The following is a 9162-nucleotide window of genomic DNA, read 5'->3' on the forward strand; positions in this document are numbered from 1 at the left end:
TTCCTTCTGTGCTCAACTGGTCACTTGATGTACGAGTCAGAGGACCTCTGTACTACGTGCAGTATTGGCATTGGCCAAGCCTTCCGTCCTGCTGCATTGCTGCAGTCCCGGCTTCTTTAACCTCCACCACATCTTCAGGCGCTAATCTTCGAGGTTTACACATCCATTAACATCATCTGGAGATAACATAGACTGTCTCAGGAATGGGATTCTCAGGGTCCTTCAGAACTTGTTATTCTGAAAAAGGTAACCGTGGTTCTGTGGGACAAACCTCCTGCATTTGTACAAGGTCATTCCTTCTTGGGGTAATTAGTTTGGCCAACCCTTCCTAATGGTCTGGCTCACATTTCCCCACACCACCTAAACAGCCTAGAGAGCATACTGCTACTTAGCAATCTCTATTTCAAGATGATGTTGAAAAAGTAACTTTGTGTGTTATATACCACACTGCCATGCCACTATTGGGTTACTTTGGAACAGTGTATGGTTTTGGGTATGTTGGGTCGCTGTTTCTTACATTTGAGGTTGGGCTTATGTTGGTGGAAAGCTAGCATTCCGATATCAGTTTGCTTGCAATGGTACCAATGTGGGATAGAGGGTTTTAGATAGTGGAGGTCTGGAAAGGAGTTTTAGTTATGAGGCAGACACAGCTCACATTCTTCACCCACAGTAGGAATCCACTGATAGTTTATGTATTGTGGTTTTAAAGGTCTCCGCTCCCCGTTGTGTCATCTCACTTAACAGTAAATTCCAGAATACTAGATAATTTGGCCTTGCCGGCAGTAGAGCATTTCAGAAATTTGGATTCTGTACACCCAAAGAAATGTTGCAATGTTGTAGAATTTTAAACTTCTGTTCACATGTGGTTTATGCATTAATTGGTGGTACCCGATTAGAACTCAGCAAGCAGTCTTCTACTCCATGGAGTTTGGGACCATGTCTGTTCCCAGAATACTTTAAATTAAATCCTAGCTTCCACCAAGAGCCAGTGGAGCGTATTCAATTTTGAGTTGGTGTCACCATGTTTCTTCCAATTGAGATCCAACCTTGCTATGAACTTTCATGGACACTGTAACCTACCACTGAACGTTTTGGGTAACTCCATTTAGGCAAAAGGGCAGTAGTTCAACTGCCTATACCTACTAGTCTGGTTAGTCCTATTGAGTATTCTGTTTCAAGGTTTAACAGTGCCTTGCTGAACAATGTTAGTTGGAATAGCTTCCTTTTACAACCGGTTAGGAGGTAAATGAAAAGTCTGAATTAAAAAAATCCTAGTGTCCTTACCATTAGAGCTGGGGTTTTGACTGTTTCCATTATCGCAGACCTTGCAAATGTGATTGCACTGCTGTGTTCTAACCAGAATTAACATTTCATTGTTCTTATCACTAAGGCCCAGAAAGCTTTTCCTCATCAAGTTATGTGGTTGAAACATTCTATGCTATTAGCCTGGCTTCAATTTCCCAAACCGTTTTCCTCTTGGCAAGATTTCTTCATGCAATCATAGTGAATTTTTGGGAGAGAATGTCACCTCCCCTCAGTGCAGCTGTGTACAACTTCAGACCTCACATCCCCCGTTGGAGTAAATGTGTCCCTGTTCCATCACGAGCGAACATTCATTGCTCAAGATTCAGTGATTGCCACCAAAGAGGACTGTTTATTTTTCTCCGGTCACATTTGCATCACCCACAAGATTTACTGTTTAAAGGAACAACAATTTTCAGATAGTAGTTCCAGGTCCTGTCTCCAGCTGTGGCTAAGCTATTCATTCCACTAATCTACGCCAGAAGACCTATGCCCACAATTGCCCCTATCTCTCAAGGGTATACATACATTTCTGTGTGTGTTCCTTCCAGACTGCAATCATCACAGCTTTTCCAGGTCCCCAGGTACCGTGAACATCTTTTTGCTAAAGCGACACAAAATATTATGTTGGACCGAAGTCCATGAGAATGTAAAATGTAAATGCCAGTTAGCAAAACACGGTCAAAGCGCGATCCGTTGCACTCTAAATGGGGGGACTTCAATTGGTAGTCCATCATTGTTCAACTCAAATACTACTTTAAAGCCCCACCCCCATCAAAAGGAGAAGGCTGGCTCAGGGCTGGGCCAGGTCATCCCTTGAAGGGCTAGCAGGAGATCCTCACTGGACCTTATCCAAAAGTATACTTCAGTTTAGTTGTGTGTTGAATACACACCTTTCTCACGTAGGAAGAATGCATCAATGACCACAAATGTTTGATTTGCTCATGTTGCACACACTACAAAACTTTACAGTTTCTTGGCTCCGAGGCATACAGTAGAGGAGAACAAACAATTACAAAGGCTTCCAAAAGGGGAGGGCCGTAATCGAGGAAGTCTAGTGTAGGGCAAAATTACATACTTCAAGCTGCATATCAAAATAGGATACATAAGGAAGATGCATAGGTCACAAAGTTGTTAGACTGTACATTGGATCTTGACGAAGTGATAGCGCATAAAATGCCCATAACCAGAGAGCACTGATGATGCCTAAAGTACATCAAACAAGTAATGTATGGATAACATACATGCAGGTGTGAATAAGGGGGAGCATGCTTGAATCAGCGGCTTGGAATTGTGGTCTTGATCACTATTAGTTATTGTGACTGGTGGATCTGTTTATCCAGGTATGAATGAGTTTTCACCTCTATACCACCGAGGATACCCTTGGGAAATTTCCCATCATTGTTCGGCTGAGTGATTTCAAGATAGGAACAACCATATGAAAATCAGTCAGAGCTTGCTCCAGAGGCAAGTCTAGCCCGAACTGCAAGGCCTAAGCACACCTTACCTTCTGACTTTATTGCATTGTCAATGTTCAGCTAACTCGCTGGATGCCTTTGTTCCCATCACTCCAACCCAATAGAGTTTGGTCATGTCCTTGTTCCGCATGGGTTTCTCTTCACACTTCGGTGCCTTATTAACACCTCTTTAATGTTTCAGTTTGTCCATCTGAATGAGTGTTTCTTTGCTCGTCTCTATGCTGTTCTCACTGCCTCGCTTGATAGCTGGGACAATATTTCTAATTTCCCCCTTGGTGCTTTGTTCTTTACTTTGAATTCTGTTTCTCTCAATCGCTCTTTTTTCATTGGCTAACAAAGCGTACTGTTAGGACAGGGCAAGACCGCCTTTTTCATACATACAATTTGTAATACCTTTGCGACTGGTGCAGTACAAATCCTAAAACAGCTAGTAATTCTACCAGGTCTAAAGCTGAACGATTGGAAGTTAGGGGCATATTATCAAGAAACCGCGGTAACATTATCGCCGCTTTAGCAGCAGAAAACTGCCGCTAAAGTGGCGATAATGGGCTTGATAATACGCCCTTGTGAATTTCCATAGAAGCCCGTGTTCACACCAGAACATGGGCGTCTATGGGCATTTACAAGGGCGTATTATCAAGTCCATTATCGCCACTTTAGCAGCAGTTTTCTGCCGCTAAAGCGGCGATTAGTTTATTGGATACCCAATATCTTGCTCGCCATTCCCCAAGCTTCCATGACAACACAAGTAGTATGAAAGAAGAAGCCTGCTGTTCTGGTCAACTTCTCTTTATTTGCCGATGTCCTCAAGTGTGTAGAAGGCTCGATTGAGCGGAATGAGAGGTTGGGTTCCAATTCAAACTGAGGCTAGCTCTGCCGGCACCCATGACCTCTGGCAGGGCTAGACCTGTTTGACTGCAGATCTTACTTCTCAATATCATGAGTTCTTCGGTGGGCTGTTTTATTTCTTTATTCTGACAAAATATTTGAAAGACATTGTCTCCAAATCACGCTAATTTTTTTCTTTAGTAATACCATATTAATGTATAAAAATGATTGAAATTATTTCACATACATTTTAAAAAACATAGTATTTAATAGCACTACAAATACCTAAGCTGTAAGCTCAGAAAGGTTTTCGTGCATCATCAAAATGGGGGCCTTTTACTATATATTGAAAGTGCAGCTATAGTAAGCCGACCAAATAGGAGTTCTTGTGGATAATTACATAGATGCAGCATGCCTCAGATAAATGGACACTGAATGGTTCTGGTTGCATAATATACAAATGCAATAGGCCCACTAGTTATCTTCCGTGTGCTAGCTCCAGCCTCTGTCCCAAATTTATTTATCATGTATTCCCATTCCCAGTATCAAGACTGGTCTATATGCAATCTCAAACATTCTGCTGATGTCAGACCTAGTGCATGAGTCTGTGACAGGAGCAATGCTCGTTTGCACCAGAAGAAGGAAGTAAAAGGAGAAAAATACGACATAACATCACAAATCCAACATGGTTACCAGGGTCTGGCTTCCAGGAAGTTAATACATCCACAGCGTCATAAATCCCAATGTTGCCTAGAGGCTGTATAAAGGACGCAGTTGTCTCGGCAATCCGCCATGGGGCTCTCATACAGTACTTCTACTTGTCCTTCCACATCTGGATTAGGTCAGCCCTTCTATTATTAGCTACGCTTTGATATTTGTGGTTAAAGTCTACACTGTTTATCCGTTGCCAATGGTCATGTTACAACAGCATCACTTGGCAACGCAACTGATGCATTCAGGATGTAGAGTAGAACTGGCAGCCGCAGGCAAATAAAGTTTTAGACTGACCAAGGCTCCCAGTGGAAAACTAAAAAAAGAGGGTGTCGGGGAAGCACTGTGCCTTAGTCCTAGTTAGCTATGTATTCTTTTCTTAGGTCCATGTACATTTGTAATGATAAATGGATGTAGAAGACTTAGTTGGGCATAAGTCCTTTTTAATACACTAAGAACAAGGATGTAAGATCCATCTCTCCGGTCTCACAAAACCCCTCATACAGGCGTTGGTGTCATGGCGTATCATCCACTACTAATTTATCACAGTTGCCTTTCTACAGCATTATCAACTCTTATTGGTGTATTTTTTAACCCGGAAGTTCTAAAAATCTCGTCGCACCTGCAATACTGTTGAGAGGCTAAGAAGTTAAGCCACATGTTGAAGCAATGTGCCAGATGCCATAGAGTCCATGCTCATGAGAACATATGACGTGGATGGCTAGATGCCATCTTGGCATGATCATGGTTCTTCATTGCCATGATGGATTTCTTGGTTTCGTAACTTCCAGGTGGCTTGTTAGATGTTCGATGGTGCTTTTGTTGTTTACAGTAAGGCATTTCAGTCTCTTTGGACTCTGGTATGATTACTGCATTTCAGTATCATAAAACTTTGTAAGTGTTATGAGGTATGTGATAATTGCACCCCTTTCTGCCCCAGCACAAAATCAAGAGGAAGTAGATGTGTGCCTTTTAAGTGATATTCCAAATCATTGCTCGCACTGGCAGAAGAGTGTGTATATATCCCTCACAGGTCAGAGATACGTGTATATCAGAAAGATCTGAGGAGGTTCACTCTTATAAATCTGTCCATCCTTTGTCAATCACACAGAAAAGTTGCAAATAAGAAGTGGAGGGAACAACCAATGCAAAACCAAGCCCCTGGCATAAATATTTGAAAACTCTGCATTGCAAGATGTGGGAGACTCAATACAAGCTGTGGGCCCTGCATCCTTCTTTCAGAGGGAGGTTTTTTTTGGTATATGCAGACCTCCATCTGTCTACAAAGCGTAAACCTGTGACACCCAGCTGATTCAGGTTTACAGGCAGGTGTTGTATAGCGATGACTCAGGAAAAAAGTTACATGAGCTTCTTGGGGGTAGTTTAAGTCATCGGATTGTCACTGGAAGTGTGTGTGTGGAGGTCACACAGCAACTCCATACCATTTTTGCCCTTCCGACCCATATTATAAGGGCTACTTCTGTTTAACAGCAAGGACCTCAGCTCTCTAAAACAAATGCCCCATATTTTTCTCCCAGTCGCCAAATGCACCTCCCACTTGAGTACCCACATAAACCTAAGGCCCGCTCCCTAAGCCTGCCCTCATCATAACTATATCCTAGCGCTTCTCCCCTCCCCTCTCCACTTGCATCACCTTTTACCCCAATATGCCACTCACCTGTAGCTCGCTCCACCTGTCCCACCGTCTCGACCAATGTGAAGGCTTCAAATTGTGCTATAGAAGAGTTTGCACTGCCCATTTCTGCAGCACATTTGAGTACTTATGCGCCAAAAACAATCATGTTCATATTTCACATCTGATATGTCATATTTGCAGCATGTAATTGGCACAGATGAAAACAAGGTACTTACCTGTAACTTTGGTTCCCCAGTATTGGTAACTTTCATCGATTCCCATGCTTTGTATCATTCCCCGTCGTCGTAATGGGAGCCTCGCTAATAGAAAATACCATAGCAGTAGGCACAAAAGAGAACAACTAGGCCTAGGCCTCATCTCATTTTGTAGCCTATCCATCTCTTTTTGTAAAAGAGACCAAAAAAGTTGCAACAACCAATAAGAAGAGCCTCACCCAATAGAACCCTCCTGAGAGAGCATCAGAGCCTCGGATTTTTGTAGCCGTTGTGTGACAATAACTACATCTGTAGAAGGCTGAGCTTTCCCAGGGGAGGAGGGTGGGCGCATGGGAATCTATGAAAGTTACCAATACTGGGGAACCAAAGTTACAGGTAAGTAGCTTGTTTTCTTGCCCCAGTATTGGAACTTTCATAGATTCCCATGCTTTGTATCAGAGTAGCTAACAGTAAGCCATAAAAGCACATTTTGTCACATGAGTATCAATACATCACATTATACTTATTCTCATAGGAAACAAAATATAACCTGTTACCATAGAAAAGAATACAGTATCTGATACAAAATGTGCAATACAGTAAGGAGGGATTGTAGGGAAAGCTCACCTCTCATTGAAAAAGATTTCTCAGGACTGCCTGTCCAACAGCAATGCTTTGTGAAAGTGTGGGTACTGCTCCACGTAGCTACTCTACAAATGTCTTTAATAGGGACTCCAGCAAATAGAGCCACAGATGAAGAGGCCGATCTCGTCGAATGAGCATGAACACGTCTTTCCAGCGGTTTGCCCGCTTCTTGGTGGCAAAAGTGAATTGTATTAGAGATCCAACGAGAAATGCCTTGCTTTGAAAGTGGAAATCCCTTCCGCGGGGCACTATAAGAAACAAAGAGTTGAGAAGATTTCCTGAAGACTTTTGTCCGTTCCAGATAGAATTTCAGACCTCTTTAAACATCCAAGGAATGCAGCGACCTTTCTGCCGGTGTAGTTGGTCGAGAGAAAAAAGATTTCAGAACCACAGGTTTTTTCAAATGGAAATCGGATGGGTCTTTTGGAATGCATTTTGGATTTGTTCTGAGAATTAGAATGTCCTTTTTGAACTGCAGAAAAGGTTCCACAATAGTGAGCGCTTGGATTTCACTTATCCTCCTAGCCGACGTCAAAGCTAAAAGAAGAGCCAGCTTCCATGATAGAAATTCAAGTTCCGCTCTGTGAATAGGCTCAAACGGGGTTCTCATAAGATGAGTCAAAACCAAATTAAGCTGCCAGACCGGAGGCGGCGGGCGGACTGGAGGAAAAACCCTGAAGAGACCCTTTAGGAATTGCTTGATAAATCTTGCCGACCAAAGAGAAGGACCTGAGGATGTCCCCCTGAATCTAGAGATAGCCGCCAGATGTACTTTGACAGAGGAATGAGCCAGACCTGATTGAGCCAGAGAAAGAATGTAAGGTAAGATCTGATGCGGAGCTGAAGTATATGGATGGAGATTCTACCGTTGGCACCAGAGACAGAACCTTTTCCATTTCGCCCGGTAAGTCTTATTCGTACTTGGAGCATGGGCCTGAGACAGGATTTCTTTACACTCCTTAGTGAGGTTCAAATTCTGGAATTCTCTGTGCTCAGGAGCCACGCTGTCAATTGGAGTGGGCTCGGATCTGGATGTAGCACTTGACCATGAGACATCGTCAAAAGGGACGGTATGGGCCGTAGGTGAATTGGCTGGTCTTGAGAGAGTAAAAGCTCCGTGAACCAGAACTGTTGGGCCACGCTGGTGCGATCAAAATCCTTTTGCAAGGTTCCGCCTTGAGTTTCCTGATCAGTCTCGGAATTAGGGGTATCTGAGGAAAGGCGTAAACAAATGCGCCGGACCAGGCTATCGAAAGAGCATTCTCCAATGACCCTAGATGGTGATCCCTTCTTGCGTAGAACTGCCATTTCTTGTTTTTTGGGGATGCAAACAGGTCTATGGTCGGAGTACCTCAAACTAAGAATACCTCCTCGAGAATGTCCTGATCTAATTCCCACTCGTGACTGATTGACTTTTGACGACTCAGTGCATCCGCTGTTGTATTGAGTGAACCTGCAAGGTGTTCCGCCTTTAGAAAAATCTTGTGGAGAATCGCCCAGTTCCAAATTTTTTGGGCTTCTCTTGAAAGAATCTGGGATTTTGTCCCGCCTTGTTTATTTATATAGTGCATGGCCGTCGTATTGTCAGTGCGAACCAGCACTGTGCGATTTTGAATTCTCGGAAGGAATGCTTGCAAAGCTACGTGAATTGCCCTGAGTTCTAGCAGATTGATGTGGAATCTGCGCTGTTTGTGCGTCCAATGACCGCTCACGTGTAACTCCTGCAACACTGCTCCCCAGCCTTCCAATGAGGCGTCTGTGGTCAGAACCATGGGAGATGGAGAGAGCTTGAAAGTTAAACCCTTTGAGATATTGTCCTTTATCGTCCACCAGTTGCTTGCTTTTCTCATTACTGGTGTCACGGTTATCCTGTCGTCCAATGAGCCTTTCACCTGGCACCATTGTTTGTCCAGTTGCTCTTGTAGTGGACGCATTCGAAGCCTGCAGTGCGGAATCAATGGTATGCAAGATGTGAAGAACCGGGTTTTAGAACCCAGCGGCGCCAGGGGCACGCCCAAAGTCTTCGAGTTCACCAGTCTTAGAATACAGAGACACGGGATACTTCTCAGTGACGTCAGAGATCAAATTTATTGGCTGCAACCAGGAACAGAAGTCTACGAAGTACGACACAAGTAGGTTCGTCAGAAACTGCTCAATTTTCGTATTGCGAGACATCGTCTTTTATGCTAAAAATCACATTCCGGACACACACCCACTATTTACAGTTTGTCCAATCATAGGTAACATTGCAAAAGTTATCGCATGGCGACAAACCCCCTTTTCAGTTGTCCAGCCCACCATCAATTACATGGGAAAGCCCAACATTCTTTCTCGAACAGGCCGAACA

Source organism: Lissotriton vulgaris, chromosome 1_2 (genome assembly GCF_964263255.1).
Source record: "Lissotriton vulgaris chromosome 1_2, aLisVul1.2, whole genome shotgun sequence".
Classification (NCBI taxonomy): Eukaryota; Metazoa; Chordata; class Amphibia; order Caudata; family Salamandridae; genus Lissotriton; species Lissotriton vulgaris.